Here is a 16,571-nt window from a genome sequence, read left to right as displayed (position 1 = left end):
CCATGGACAGCAGGTCCCTATAGGGTCCATTGGCCAAAAGGGTCCATGTACAGCAGGTCCCCATAAGGTCCCTATAGGGTCCATAGTGTCCATAGGGTCCATGTACAACAGGACCCTATAGGGTCCATAGGGTCAATAGGGTCCATGTACAGCAGGTCCCTACAGGTTCCATAGAGTCCATAGGGTCCATGTTCAGCTGGTCCATATAGGGTCCACAGGGTCCATAGGGTCCCTATACAGCAGGTCACTATATAGTCCATAGGGTCCCTGTATAGCAGGTCCCTATAGGGTCCATAGGGTCCATTGGGTCGCTGTACAGCAGGTCCCTATAGGGTCCATAGGGTCCATAGGGTCCATGTACAGCAGGTGCCTATAGCGTCCATAGTGTCTATATACAGCAGGTCCCTTTAGGGACCATACCGTCCCTAGGGTCCATGTTCAGCAGGTCCCTATAGGGTCCATAGGGCCCATAGGGTCCATGGACAGCATATCCCTATAGGTTCCCTATAGGGTCCATAGGGTCCATGGACAGCACATCCCTATAGGGTCCAAGGGTCCATAGGAACCATGGACAGCATGTCCCTATAGAGTCCATAGGGTCCTCAGGTTCCGTGTACAGCAGGTCCCATTAGGGTCCAAAGGGTCCATAGTGTCCATGTACAGCAGGTCCGTATAGAGTCCATAGCGTCCATGGGGTCCATGTACAGCAGGACCCTATAGGGTGCATAGAGTCCATAGGGTCCATGTACAGCAGGTCCCTATAGGGTCGAGAGGGTCCATAGGGTTCAAGTACAGCAGGTCCCTATTGGGTCCATAGGGTCCATGTACAGCAGGTCCCTATTGGGTTCATAGGGTTAATGTACAGCAGGTCCCTATAGGGTCCATAGGGTCCTTAGGGTCCATGTACAGCAGGTCCCTATAGTGTCACTAAAGGGTACATAGGGTCCATGTAGAGCACGTCCCAATAGGGTCCCTATAGGGTCCATAGTGTCCATGTACAGCAGGTCCCTACAGGGTCCCTGTTGGGTCCATAGGGTCCATGTACAGCAGTTCCCTATAGGGTACATAGGGTCCATAGGGTCCATGTACAGCAGGTCCCTATAGCGTCCATAGGTTCCATAGGGTCCATGTACAGCAGGTCCCTATAGGGTCCATAGGGTCCATAGGGTCCATGTACAGCAGATCCGTATAAGGTCCATAGGGTCCATAGGGTCCATGTACAGCAGGTCCCTGTAGGGTCCATAGGGTCCATAGGGTCCATATACAGCAGGTCCCTATAGCGTCCATAGGTTCCATAGGGTCCATGTACAGCAGGTCCCTATAGGGTCCCTATAGGGTCCATAGGGTCCATGTACAGCAGATCCGTATAAGGTCCATAGGGTCCATAGGGTCCATGTACAGCAGGTCCCTGTAGGGTCCATAGGGTCCATAGGGTCCATATACAGCAGGTCCCTATAGCGTCCATAGGTTCCATAGGGTCCATGTACAGCAGGTCCCTATAGGGTCCATAGGGTCCATAGGTTCCATGTACAGCAGGTCTCTTTAGGGTCCATACGGTCCATAGGGTCCATGTACAGCAGGTCCCTATAGGGTCCATAGGGTCCATGGGGTCCATGTACAGCAGGTGCCTATACGGTCCATAGGGTCCATAGGGTCCATGTACAGCAGGTCCCTATAGGGTTGCTAGGGTCCATAGAGTCCATGGACAGCAGGTCCCTATAGGGTCCATAGGGTCCATAGGGTCCATGTACAGCACGTACATATAGGGTCCATAGGGTCCATAGGGTCCATGTTCAGCAGTTCCGTATAGGGTCCATAGGGTCCATAGGCTACTTTTACAGCAGGTCCCTATAGGGTCCCTAAGGTCCATAGGGTCCATGTACAGCAGGTCCATATAGGGTCACTATAAGGTATATTGGGTCCATGTACAGCAGGTCCTTATAGGGTCCATAGGGGCCATAGGATCCATGTACCGCAGGTCCCTATAGGGTTAATAGGGTCCGTAGGGTGCATGTACAGCAGGTCCCTGTATGGTCCATAGGGTCCATAGGGTCCATATACAGCAGAACCCTATAGGGTGCATAGGGTCCATGTACAACAGGTCCCTATAGGGTCCATAGGATCCATGTACATCAGGTCCCTTTAGGGTCCAGAGGGTCCATAGGGTCCATGTACAGCAGGACCCTATAGGGTCCATTGGATAAATGTACAGCAGGTCCCTACAGGGTCCATAGGGTCCATAGGTCAATGTACAGCAGGTCCCTATAGGGTCGCTATAGGGTCCATAGGGTCCATAGGGTCCATGTACATCAGGTCCCTATAGGTTCCCTATAGGGTACATAGGGTCCATAGGGTCCATGTACAGCAGGTCCCTATACGGTCCCTATAGGATCCTTAGGGTCCATACGGTATATTTACAGCAGGTCCCAATAGGGTCCATAGGGTCCATAGGTTCCATGTAGAGCAGGTCCCTATAGGGTCCATAGGGCCCATAGGGTCCATGTAAAGCAGGTCCCTATATGGTCCATAGGGTCCTTAGGGTACATAGGGTCCATGTTCATCAGGTCCCTCTAGGGTCCATAGGGTCCATAGGTCCATGTACAGCAGGTCCCTATAGGGTCCCTATAGGGTCCATAGGGTCCATAGGGTCCATGTACATCAGGTCCCTATAGGTTCCATATAGGGTACATAGGGTCCATTGGGTCTATGTAAAGCAGGTCCCTATAGGGTCCCTATAGGATCCATAGGGTCCATACGGTTCATTTACAGCAGGTCCCTATAGGGTCCATAGGGTCCATAGGTTCCATGTACATCAGGTCCCTATAGGGTCCATAGTGTCCATGTTCAGCAGGACCCTATAGGGTCCATAGGTTCCATGTACAGCAGGTCCCTATAGGGTCCATAGGGTCCATAGGGTCCATGTTCAGCAGGACCCTATAGGGTCCTTAGGGTCCATGTACAGCAGGTCCCTATAGGGTCCTTAGGGTCCATAGGTCAATGTACAGCAGTTCCTTATAGGGTCACTATAGGGTCCATAGGGTCCATAGGGTCCATGTACAGCAGGTCCCTATAGGGTCCCTATAGGATCCATAGGGTCCATACGGTCCATTTACAGCAGGTCCCTATAGGGTCCATAGGGTCCATAGGTTCCATGTACAGCAGGTCCCTATAGGGTCCATAGGGTCCATAGGGTCCATGTACAGAAGGTCCCTATCGTGTCCCTATAGGGTCCATAGGGTCGTCCATAGGGTCCATGTTCAGCAGGACCCTATAGGGTCCCTATAGTGACCATAAGGTCCATATAGAGGACGTCCCTAGAGGGTCCCTATAGGATCCATAGGGTCCATGTACAGCAGGTACCTATAGGGTCCCATTAGGGTCCATAAGTTCCATGCAGAGCAGGTCCCTATAGGGTCCCTATAGGGTCCATAGGTTCCATGTACAGCAGGACCCTATAGGGTGCACAAGGTACATAGGGTCCATGTAGAGCACGTCCCTATAGGGTCCCTATAGGGTCCATAGGGTCCATGTACAGCAGGTCCGTACAGGGTCCCGATAGGGTCCATAGGGTCCATGTACTGTATGTCCTTATAGGGTCCAGTGGGTCCATAGGGTCCATGTACAGCAGGTCCCTATAGGGTCCCTATAGGGTCCATAGGGTCCATGTACATCAGGTCCCTACAGAGTCCATAGCGTCCAAAGGGTCCATGTACAGCAGGACCCTATAAGGTGCATAGGGTCCATAGGGTCCATGTAGAGCAGGTCTCTATAGGGTCCATAGGGTTCATAGGGTCCATGTACAGCAGGTCCCTATTGGGTCCATAGGGTCCATGTACATCAGGTCCCTATATGTTCCCTATAGTGTACATAGGGTCCATAGGGTCCATGTACAGCAGGTCCCTATAAGGTCAATAGGTTCCATGGACAGCAGGTCCCTATAGGGTCCATAGGGTCCATGAATAGCCGATCCATATAGGGTCCCTATAGGGCCCATAGGGTCCATGGACAACAGGTCCCAATAGGGTCACTCTAGTGCCCATAGGGTCCATGGAGAGCAGGTCCCTATAGCTTCCCTCTACGGCCCATAGGGTCCATGGATAGCAGGTCCCTACAGGGTCCCTCTTGGGCCCATAGGGTCCATGGACAGCAGGTCCCTATAGGGTCCCTCTAGGGCCCATAGTGTCCAAGGACAGCAGGTCCATATAGGGTCACCCTAGGGCCCAGAGGGTCCATGGAGTGCAGGTCCCTATATGGTCCCTCTAGGGCCCATAGGGTCCATGTACATCAGGTCCATATAGGGTCCATCTAGGGTCCATAGGTTCCATAGACATCAGGTCCACATAGGGACCCTCTAGGGCCCATTGGGTCCATCGACATCAGGTCCCTATAGGGTCCCTCTAGGGCCAATAGGGTCCTTGGGCAGCAGGTCCCTATAGGATCCCTCTAGGGCCCATAGGGTCCATGGACAGCCGGTTCCTATAGGGTCCATAGGGTCCATGGACAGCAGGTCCCTATACGTTCCCTATAGGGCCCATAAGGTCCATGGACAGCCGGTCATTATAAGGTCCCTATAGGGCCCATACGGTCCATGGACAGCATTTCCCGATAGGGTCCCTATGGCCCATAGGGTCGATGGACAGCAGGTCCCTATAGGGTCCCTATAGGGCCCATAGTGTCCATGGACAGCCGGTCCTTATAGGGACACTCTAGGGCCCATAGGGTCCATGGACAGCATTTCCCTATAGCGTCCACATGGCCCATAGGATCCATGGACAGCAGGTCCCTATAGGGTCCATTGGCCAAAAGGGTCCATGTACAGCAGGTCCCCATAAGGTCCCTATAGGGTCCATAGTGTCCATAGGGTCCATGTACAACAGGACCCTATAGGGTCCATAGGGTCAATAGGGTCCATGTACAGCAGGTCCCTACAGGTTCCATAGAGTCCATAGGGTCCATGTTCAGCTGGTCCATATAGGGTCCACAGGGTCCATAGGGTCCCTATACAGCAGGTCACTATATAGTCCATAGGGTCCCTGTATAGCAGGTCCCTATAGGGTCCATAGGGTCCATTGGGTCGCTGTACAGCAGGTCCCTATAGGGTCCATAGGGTCCATAGGGTCCATGTACAGCAGGTGCCTATAGCGTCCATAGTGTCTATATACAGCAGGTCCCTTTAGGGACCATACCGTCCCTAGGGTCCATGTTCAGCAGGTCCCTATAGGGTCCATAGGGCCCATAGGGTCCATGGACAGCATATCCCTATAGGTTCCCTATAGGGTCCATAGGGTCCATGGACAGCACATCCCTATAGGGTCCAAGGGTCCATAGGAACCATGGACAGCATGTCCCTATAGAGTCCATAGGGTCCTCAGGTTCCGTGTACAGCAGGTCCCATTAGGGTCCAAAGGGTCCATAGTGTCCATGTACAGCAGGTCCGTATAGAGTCCATAGCGTCCATGGGGTCCATGTACAGCAGGACCCTATAGGGTGCATAGAGTCCATAGGGTCCATGTACAGCAGGTCCCTATAGGGTCGAGAGGGTCCATAGGGTTCAAGTACAGCAGGTCCCTATTGGGTCCATAGGGTCCATGTACAGCAGGTCCCTATTGGGTTCATAGGGTTAATGTACAGCAGGTCCCTATAGGGTCCATAGGGTCCTTAGGGTCCATGTACAGCAGGTCCCTATAGTGTCACTAAAGGGTACATAGGGTCCATGTAGAGCACGTCCCAATAGGGTCCCTATAGGGTCCATAGTGTCCATGTACAGCAGGTCCCTACAGGGTCCCTGTTGGGTCCATAGGGTCCATGTACAGCAGTTCCCTATAGGGTACATAGGGTCCATAGGGTCTATGTACAGCAGGTCCCAATAGGGTCCTTAGGGTCTATGTACAACAGGTCCCTATAGGGTCCATAGGGTCCATGTACAGCAGGTCCGTAAAGGGTCCATGGGGTCCATAGGTTCCATGTACTGCAGGTCCCTATGGGGTCCATAGCGTCCATGTACAGCAGGTCCGTAAAGGGTCCATGGGGCCATAGGGTCCATGTACAGCAGGTCCCTATAGGGTCCATAGGTCCATGGAGTCGATGTACAGCAGGTCGATATAGGGTCCCTATAGGGTCCATAGGGTCCATAGTGTCCACGTACAACAGGTCCCTATAGGGTCCATAAGCTCCAGAGTGTCCATGTAGAGCAGGTCCCTATAGGGTCCCTATAGGATCCATTGGGTCCATGTACAGCAGGTCCCTATAGGGTACATAGGGTCCATAGGGTCCATGCACACCAGGTCCCTATAGGGTCTATAGGATCCAAAGGGTTCCTGTACAGCAGGTCCCTATAGGGTCCCTATAGGGTCCATAGGGTCCATGTACAGCAGATCCGTATAAGGTCCATAGGGTCCATAGGGTCCATGTACAGCAGGTCCCTGTAGGGTCCATAGGGTCCATAGGGTCCATATACAGCAAGTCCCTATAGCGTCCATAGGTTCCATAGGGTCCATGTACAGCAGGTCCCTATAGGGTCCATATGGTCCATAGGTTCCATGTACAGCAGGTCCCTATAGGGTCCATAGGGTCCATAGGGTCCATGTAGAGCAGGTCCCTATAGGGTCCATATAGGGTCCATAGGGTCCATGTACAGAAGGTCCCTATAGGGTACATAGGGTCCATAGGGTCCATGTACAGCAGGTCCCTATCGGGTCTATAGGATCCATAGGGTCCATGGACAGCAGGACCCTATAGGGTCCCTATAGGGTCCATAGGGTCCATGTACAGCAGGTCCCTGTAGGGTCCATAGGGTCCATAGGGTCAATATACAGCAAGTCCCTATAGCGTCCATAGGTTCCATAGGGTCCATGTACAGCAGGTCCCTATAGTGTCCATAGGGTCCATAGGTTCCATGTACAGCAGGTCCCTATAGGGTCCATAGGGTCCATAGGATCCATGTTCAGCAGGTCCCTATATGGTCCATAGGGTCCATAGGTTCCATGTACAGCAGGTCCCTATAGGGTCCATAGGGTCCATAGGGTCCATGTACATCAAGTACCTATAGGGTCCATAGGGTCCATATAATGCAGGTCCCTATAGGGTCGCTATAGGGTCCATAGGGTCCATGGACAGCAGGTCCCGAAAGGGTCCATAGGGTCCATAGGGTCCACGTACATCAAGTACATATAGGGTACATAGGGTCCATAGGGTCCATGTACAGCAGGTCCCTATAGAGTCAATAAGGGACCATTGGGTCCATGTACAGCACGTACCTATAGGGTCCATAGGGTCCTTAGGTTCCATGTACAGCAGGTCCCTATATGGTCCAAGGGTCTATAGGGTCCATGAACAGCAGGTCCCTACAGGGACCATAGGGTCCATGTACAGAAGGTCCCTATAGGGTCCATAGGGTCCATACGGTCCATGTACAGGAGGTCCCTATAGGGTCCATAGGGTCCATAGGGTCCATGTACAGCAGGTGCCTATAGCGTCCATAGTGTCTATGTTCACCAGGTCCCTTTAGGGACCATACGGTCCCTAGGGTCCATGTACAGCAGGTCCGTATAGGGCCCATAGGGTCCATAGAGTCTATGTAAAACAGGTCGCTATAGGGTCCATTGGGACCATAGGGTCCATGTGCAGCAGGTTCCTATATAGTCCATAGGGCCCATAGGGTCCATGTTCAGCAGGTCCCTATAGGGACCATAGGGTCCATAGGGTCCATGGACAGCACATCCCTATAGGGTCCAAGGGTCCATAGGAACCATGGACAGCAGGTCCATATAAAGTCCATAGGGTCCTCAGGGTCCATGTACAGCAGGTCCCATTAGGGTCCAAAGGGCCCATAGGGTCCATGTACAGCAGGTCCCTAGAGAGTCCACACGGCCCATTGGGTCCCTGTTCAGCAGGTCCCTTTAGGGTCCATACGGCCCATAGGGTCCATGGACAGCAGGTCCCTATAGGGTCCATAGGGCCCAAAGGGTCCATGGACAGCAGGTGGCTATACGGTCTCTTTGGGTCCATAGGGTCCATAGGGTCCATGTACAGCAGGTCCCTACAGTGTCCATATGGTCCATGTACAGCAGGTCCCTATAGGGTCCATAGGGCCCATAGTGTCCATGTACAGCAGGTCCCTATAGGGTCCATAGGGCCCATATGGTCCATGTACAGCAGGTCCCTATAGGGTCCATAGGGCCCATAGGCTACATGAACAGCAGGTCCCTAGAGGGTTCATAGGGTCCAAAGTGTCCATGTACAGCAGGTCCATATAGGGTCCATAGGGCCCATAGGGTCCATGTTCAGCAGGTCCCTAGAGGGTCCAAGTGTCCATAGGGTCCATGTACATCAGGTCCCTATAGGGTCCTTAGGGTCCATAGGTTCCATATACAGCAGGTCCCTATAGGGTCCATAGGGTCCATAGGGTCCATGTAAAGCAGGTCCCTATAGGGTCCATAGGGTCCTTAGGGTCCATGGACAGCAGGTCCCTATATGGTCTCTTTGGGTCTATAGGGTCCATAGGGTCCATGTACATCAGTTCCCTACAGGGTCGATAGGGTCCATGTACAGCAGGTCCCTTGAGGGTCCAAGTGTCTATAGGGTCCATGTACATCAGGTCCCTTTAGGGTCCATAGGGTCCATAGGTTCCATATACAGCAGGTCCCTATAGGGTCCATAGGGTCCTTAGGGTCCATGTAAAGCAGGTCTCTATACGGTCCATAGGGTCCTTAGTGTCCATGGAAAGCAGGTCCCTATAGGGTCCCTCTGGGGCCCATAGGGTCCTTGCGCAGCAGGTCCTTATAGAATCCCTCTAGGGCACATAGGGTCCATGGAAAACCGGTTCCTATAGGGTCCATACGGTCCAGGGACAGCAGGTTCCTATACGATCCGTAGGATCCTCAGGGTCCATGTACAGCAGGTCCCTATGGGGTCCATTGGGCCCATATTGTCCAAGTACAGAAGGTCCCTATAGGGTCCATAGGGCCCATAGGGTCCATGTACATCAGGTCCCTATAGCGTCCCTCTAGGGCCCATAGGGTCCGTAGGGTCCATGTACAGCAGGTCCCTATAGGGTCCCTCTAGGGTCCATAGGGTCCATGGACAACAGTTCCCTATAGGGTCCCTCTAGGGCCCATAGGGTCCATGGACAGCAGGTCCCTATAGGGTCCCTCTAGGGCCCATAGGGTCCATGGACAGCAGGTCCCTATAGGGTCCTTCTATGGCCCATAGGGTCCATGGACAGCAGGTCCCTATAGGGTCCCTCTATGGCCCATAGGGTCCATGGACATCAGGTTCCTATAGGGTCCATAGGGCCCATAGGGCCATGTACAGCAGGTCCCTATAGGGTCCATAGGGCCCATATGGTCCATGTACATCAGGTCCCTATAGCGTCCCTATAGGGTCCATAGGGTCCATAGTGTCCTTGTACAGCAGGTCCCTATAGAGTCCATAGGGTCCTTAGGGTCCGTGTACAGCAGGTCCCTATACGGTCCAAGGCTCCATAGGGTCCATGGACAGCAGGTCGTTATAGGCTCCTTAGGGTCCTCAATGTCCATGTACAGCAGGTCCCTATAGGATCCATAGGGACCTTAGGGTCCATGTACAGCAGGTCCCTATAGGTTCCAAGGCTCCATAGGGTCCATGGACAGCAGATCGTTATAGGCTCCTTAGGGTCCTCAGGGTCCATGTACAGCAGGTCCCTATAGGATCCATAGGGTCGTTAGGGTCCATGTACAGCAGGTCCCTATAGGGTCCAAGGGTCCATAGGGTCCATGTACAGCAGGTCCCTATAGGGTACATAGGGTCCACAGGGTCCATATACAGCAGGTCCCTATAGGGTCCCTATAGGGTCCATAGGGTCCATGTACAGCAGGTCCCTTTAGGGTCAATAGGGTCCATAGGTTCCATGTACAGCAGGTCCCTGTAGGGTCCATAGCGTCCATAGGGTCCATGTACATCAGGTCCCTATGGGGTCCATACGGTTCTTATGGTCCATGGACAGCAGGTCCCTATAGCGTCCATAGGGCCCTTAGGGTCCATGGAAAGCAGGTCCCTGTAGGGTCTCTTTGGGTCCAGAGGGTCCATAGGGTCCATGTACAGCAGGTCCCTACAGGGTCAATAGGGTCCATGTGCAGCAGGTCCCTGTTGCGTCCATAGGTTCCATAGGGTGCATGTACAGCAGGTCCCTATAGGGTCCATAGGGTCCATGGTCAGCAGGTCTGTATAGGGTCCCGAGGGTCCATAGGGTCCATGGACAGCACGCCCTGTAGGGTCCATAGTGTCCGTGGGGTCCAGGGGCAGCAGGTCCCTAGAGGGTCCAGATTGTCAATGGACAGTAGGTTCCTTTAGGGACCATACGACACATAGGGTCCATAGACAGCCGGTCCCTATAGGGTCAATAGGGTCCATGGACACCAGGTCCCTATAGGGTCCATAGGGTCCATGGATAGCCGGTCCATATAGGGTACCTATAGGGCCCATAGGGTCCATGGAGAGCCGGTCCCTATAGGGTCACTCTAGGGCCCATAGGGTCCATGGACAGCAGGTCCCTATAGGGTCCCTCTAGGGCCCATGGGATCCATGGATAGCAGGTCCCTACAGGGTCCCTCTAGGGCCCATAGGGTCCATGGACAGCAGGTCCCTTTAGGGTCCATAAGGTCCACAGAGTCCATGTACAGCAGGTCCCTATAGGGTCCATAGGGTACACAGGGTCCATGTACAGCAGATCCCTACAGGGTCCATAGGGTCCATAGTTTCCATTTACAGCAGGTCTCTATAGGGTCCATAGGGCCCATAGGGTCCATGGACAGCAGGTCCCAATAGGGTCCATAGGGTCCATTGGGTCCATGTACAGCAGGTTCCTATAGGGTCCATAGGGCCCAGAGGCTCCATGAACAGCAGGTCCCTAGAGTGTTCATAGGGCCCATAGGGTCCATGGACAGCAGGTCCCTAGATGGTCCATAGGGCCCATAGGGTCCCTGTTCAGCAGGTCCCTATAGGGTCCATAGGGCCCATAGGGTCCATGGACAGCAGGTCCCTATACGGTCTCTTTGGGTCCATAGGGTCCATACTGTCCATGTACAGCAGGTCCCTACAGGGTCCATAGGGTCCATGTACAGCAGGTCATTATAGGGTCCATAGGGCCCAGAGACTCCATGAACAGCAGGTCCCTATAGGGTCCATAGGGTCCATAGGGTCCATGTAAAGCAGGTCCCTATAGGGTCCATAGGGTCCTTAGGGTCCATGGACAGCAGGTCCCTATAGGGTCCCTCTGGCCCCATAGGGTCCATGGACTACAGGTCCCTATTGGGTCCATAGGGTCCATGTACAGCAGGTCCCTATAGAGTCCATAGCGTCCATGGGGTCCATGTACAGCAGGACCCTATAGGGTGCATAGAGTCCATAGAGTCCATGTACAGCAGGTCCCTATAGGGTCGATAGGGTCCATAGGGTCCATGTACAGCAGGTCCCTATTCGGACCATAGGGTCCATGTACAGCAGGTCCCTATTGGGTTCATAGGGTTAATGTACAGCAGGTCCCTATAGGGTCCCTATAGGGTCCATAGGGTCCATGTACAGCAGGTCCGTATAGAGTCCATTGCGTCCATGGGGTCCATGTACAGCAGGACCCTATAGGGTGCATAGAGTCCATAGGGTCCATGTACAGCAGGTCCCTATAGGGTCGATAGGGTCCATAGGGTCCATGTACAGCAGGTCCCTATTGGGTCCATAGGGTCCATGAACAGCAGGTCCCTATTGGGTTCATAGGGTTAATGTACAGCAGGTCCCTATAGGGTCCATAGGGTCCTTAGGGTCCATGTACAGTCGGTCCCTATACTGTCACTAAAGGGTACATAGGGTCCATGTAGAGCACGTCCCAATAGGGTCCCTATAGGGTCCTTAGTGTCCATGTACAGCAGGTCCCTACAGGGTCCCTGTTGGGTCCATAGGGTCCATGTACTGCAGGTCCTTATAGGGTCCATACAGTCCAAAGGGTCCATGTACAGCAGTTCCCAATAGGGTCCTTAGGGTCTATGTACAACAGGTCCCTATAGGGTCCATAGGGTCCATGTACAGCAGGTCCGTAAAGGGTCCATGGGGTCCGTAGGTACCATGTACTGCAGGTCCCTATGGGGTCCATAGGGTCCATGTACAGCAGGACCGTAAAGGGTCCATGGGGTCCATAGGGTCCATGTACAGCAGGTCCATATAGGGTCCATAGGTCCATAGAATCGATGTACAGCAGGTCGATATAGGGTCCCTATAGGGTCCATACGGTCCATAGTGTCCACGTACAGCAGGTCCCTATAGGGTCCATAGGCTCCAGAGTGTCCATGTAGAGCAGGTACCTATAGGGTCCCTATAGGATCCATAGGGTCCATGTACAGCAGGTCCCTATATGGTACATAGGGTCCATAGGGTCCATGCACAGCAGGTCCCTATAGGGTCCATAGGGTCCATAGGTTCCATGTACAGCAGGTCCCTATAGGGTCCATAGGGTCCTTAGGGTCCATGTACAGCAGGTCCCTATAGGGTCCAAGGGTCCATAGGGTCCATGTACAGCAGGTCCCTATAGGGTACATAGGGTCCACAGGGTCCATATACTGCAGGTCCCTATAGGGTTCCTATAGGGTCCATAGGGTCCATGTACAGCAGGTCCCTTTAGGGTCCAGAGGGTCCATAGGGTCCATGTACAGCAGGTCCCTGTAGGGTCCATAGGGTCCATAGGGTCCATATACAGCAGGTCCCTATAGCGTCCATAGGTTCCATAGGGTCCATGTACAGCAGGTCCCTATAGGGTCCATAGGGTCCATAGGTTCCATGTACAGCAGGTCCCTATAGGGTCTATAGGGTCCATAGGGTCCATGTAGAGCAGGTCCCTATAGGGTCCATATAGGGTCCATAGGGTCCATGTACAGAAGTTCCCTATAGGGTACATAGGTTCCATAGGGTCCATGTACAGCAGGTCCCTATCGGGTCTATAGGATCCATAGGTTCCATGTACTGCAGGTCCCTATAGGGTCCATAGGGTCCATAGGTTCCATGTACTGCAGGTCCCTATAGGGTCCATAGGGTCCATAGGGTCCATGTACAGCAGGTCCCTATAGAGTCAATAAGGGACCATTCGGTCCATGTACAGCACGTACCTATAGGGTCCATAGGGTCCTTAGGGTCCATGTACAGCATGTCCCTATATGGTCCAAGGGTCCATAGGGTGCATGAACAGCAGGTCCCTATAGGTTTCATATGGTCCACAGGGTCCATGTACATCAGGTCCCTATAGGGTCCATAGGGTCCTTAGGGTCCATGGACAGCAGGTTCCTTTAGGGTCCATAGGGCCCAAAGGGTCCATGGACAGCAGGTGGCTATACGGTCTCTTTGGGTCCATAGGGTCCATAGGGTCCATGTACAGCAGGTCCCTACAGTGTCCATATGGTCCATGTACAGCAGGTCCCTATAGGGTCCATAGGGCCCATAGTGTCCATGTACAGCAGGTCCCTATAGGGTCCATAGGGCCCATATGGTCCATGTACAGCAGGTCTCTATAGGGTCCATAGGGCCCATAGGCTACATGAACAGCAGGTCCCTAGAGGGTTCATAGGGCCCAAAGTGTCCATGTACAGCAGGTCCATATAGGGTCCATAGGGCCCATAGGGTCCATGTTCAGCAGGTCCCTAGAGGGTCCAAGTGTCCATAGGGTCCATGTACATCAGGTCCCTATAGGGTCCATAGGGTCCATAGGTTCCATATACAGCAGGTCCCTATAGGGTCCATAGGGTCCATAGGGTCCATGTAAAGCAGGTCCCTATAGGGTCCATAGGGTCCTTAGGGTCCATGGACAGCAGGTCCCTATACGGTCTCTTTGGGTCTATAGGGTCCATAGGGTCCATGTACATCAGGTCCCTACAGGGTCCATAGGGTCCATGTACAGCAGGTCCCTAGAGGGTCCAAGTGTCTATAGGGTCCATGTACATCAGGTCCCTATAGGGTCCATAGGGTCCATAGGTTCCATATACAGCAGGTCCCAATATGGTCCATAGGGTCCATAGGGTCCATGTAAAGCAGGTCCCTATAGGGTCCTTAGGGTCCTTAGGGTCCATGGACAGCAGGTCCCTATAGGGTCCCTCTGGGGCCCATAGGGTCCTTGCGCAGCAGGTTCTTATAGAATCCCTCTAGGGCACATAGGGTCCATGGAAAACCGGTTCCTATAGGGTCCATACGGTCCAGGGACAGCAGGTTCCTATACGGTCCGTAGGATCCTCAGGGTCCATGTACAGCAGGTCCCTATAGGGTCCATAGGGCCCATATTGTCCAAGTACAGAAGGTCCCTATAGGGTCCATAGGGCCCACAGGGTCCATGTACATCAGGTCCCTATAGCGTCCCTCTAGGGCCCATAGGGTCCGTAGGGTCCATGTACAGGAGGTCCCTATAGAGTCCATAGGGTCCTTAGGGTCCATGTACAGCAGGTCCCTTTAGGGTCCAAGGGTCCATAGGGTCCATGGACAGCAGGTCCCTATAGGGTCCCTCTAGGGTCCATAGGGTCCATGGACAGCAGTTCCCTATAGGGTCCCTCTAGGGCCCATAGGGTCCATGGACAGCAGGTCCCTTTAGGGTCCATAGGGTCCATAGGATCCATGTACAGCAGGTCCCTGTAGGGTCCAATGCGTCCATAGGGTCCATGTACATCAGGTCCCTATGGGGTCCATACGGTTCTTATGGTCCATGGATAGCAGGTCCCTATAGGGTCCATAGGGCCCATAGGGTCCATGGAAAGCAGGTCCCTGTAGGGTCTCTTTGGGTCCATAGGGTCCATAGGGTCCATGTACAGCAGGTCCCTACAGGGTCCATAGTGTCCATGTGCAGCAGGTCCCTGTTGCGTCCATAGGTTCCATAGGGTGCATGTACACCAGGTCCCTATAGGGTCCATAGGGTCCATGGACAGCAGGTCAGTATAGGGTCCCGAGGGTCCATAGGGTCCATGGACAGCACGTCCCTATAGGGTCCATAGTGTCCGTGGGGTCCAGGGGCAGCAGGTCCCTATAGGGTCCAGATTGTCAATGGACAGTAGGTTCCTTTAGGGACCATACGACACATAGTGTCCATAGACAGCCGGTCCCTATAGGGTCAATAGGGTCCATGGACACCAGGTCCCTATAGGGTCCATAGGGTCCATGGATAGCCGGTCCATATAGGGTACCTATAGGGCCCATAGGGTCCATGGAGAGCCGGTCCCTATAGGGTCCCTCTAGGGCCCATAGGGTCCATCGACTGCAGGTCCCTATAGGGTCACTCTAGGGCCCATAGGGTCCATGGACAGCAGGTCCCTATAGGGTCCCTCTAGGGCCCATAGGATCCATGGATAGCAGGTCCCTACAGGGTCCCTCTAGGGCCATTAGGGTCCATGGACAGCAGGTCCCTATAGGGTCCCTCTAGGGCCCATAGGGTCCATGGACAGCAGGTCCCTATAGGGTCACCCTAGGGCCCATATGGTCCATGGAGAGCAGGTCCCTATAGGGTCCATAAGGTCCACAGGGTCCATGTACAGCAGGTCCCTATAGGGTCCATAGGGTACACAGGGTCCATGTACACCAGGTCCATATAGGGTCCATTGGGTACATACGGTCCATGTGCAGCAGGTCCCCATACGGTCCATAGGGACCATAGGGTCCATGTGCAGCAGGTCCCTATAGGGTCCATAGGGCCCATAGGGTCCATGTTCAGCAGGTCCCTATAGGGTCCATAGGGCCCATAGGGTCCATGGACAGCATGTCCCTATAGGTTCCCTATAGGGTCCATAGGGTCCATGGACAGCAGATCCCTATAGGGACCAAGGGTCCATAGGGTCCAAGGACAGCAGGTCCCTATAGGGTCCCTCTACGGCCCATAGGTCCATGGACATCAGGTCCATATAGGGTCCATCTAGGGCCCATAGGGTCCTTGGGCAGCAGGTCCCTATAGGATCTCTCTAGGGCCCATAGGGTCCATGGACAGCCGGTTCCTATAGGGTCCATAGGGTCCATGGTCAGCAGGTCCCTATAGGGTCCATATGGTACATGGATAGCCGGTCCATATTGGGTCCCTATAGGGCCCATAGGGTCCATGGACAGCCGGACCCTATAGGGCCCCTATAGGGCCCATAGGGTCCATGGACAGCCGGTCCTTATAGGGTCCCTATAGGGCCCATAAGGTCCATGGACAGCCGGTCCCTAAAGTGTCCCTTTAGGGTGCATTGCGTCCATGTACAGCAGGTCCCTATAGGGTCCATAGGGTCAATAGTGTCCTAGTACAGCAGGTCCCTATAAGGTCCATAGGGTCCATAGGGTCCATGTACAGCAGGTCACTATACGGTCCATTGGCTCCATAGGGTTCATGGACAGCAGGTCCCTATAGGGTCCATAGGGCCGATAGGGTCCATAGGGTCCATAGGGTCCATGTACAGCAGGTCCCTTTAGGGTCCATAGGGTCCATAGGGTCCAGGTGCACAAGATCCCTATAGGGTCCATAAGGCCCATAAGGTATATGTGCAACAGGTCCCTATAAGGTCCCTCTAGGGCCCATAGGGTCCTTGGAGAGCAGGTCCCTATACGGT

The sequence above is a fragment of the Cynocephalus volans genome, chromosome 7 (assembly GCF_027409185.1).
Source record: "Cynocephalus volans isolate mCynVol1 chromosome 7, mCynVol1.pri, whole genome shotgun sequence".
NCBI classification, from domain to species: domain Eukaryota; kingdom Metazoa; phylum Chordata; class Mammalia; order Dermoptera; family Cynocephalidae; genus Cynocephalus; species Cynocephalus volans.
This window is presented reverse-complemented; position numbering follows the sequence as displayed.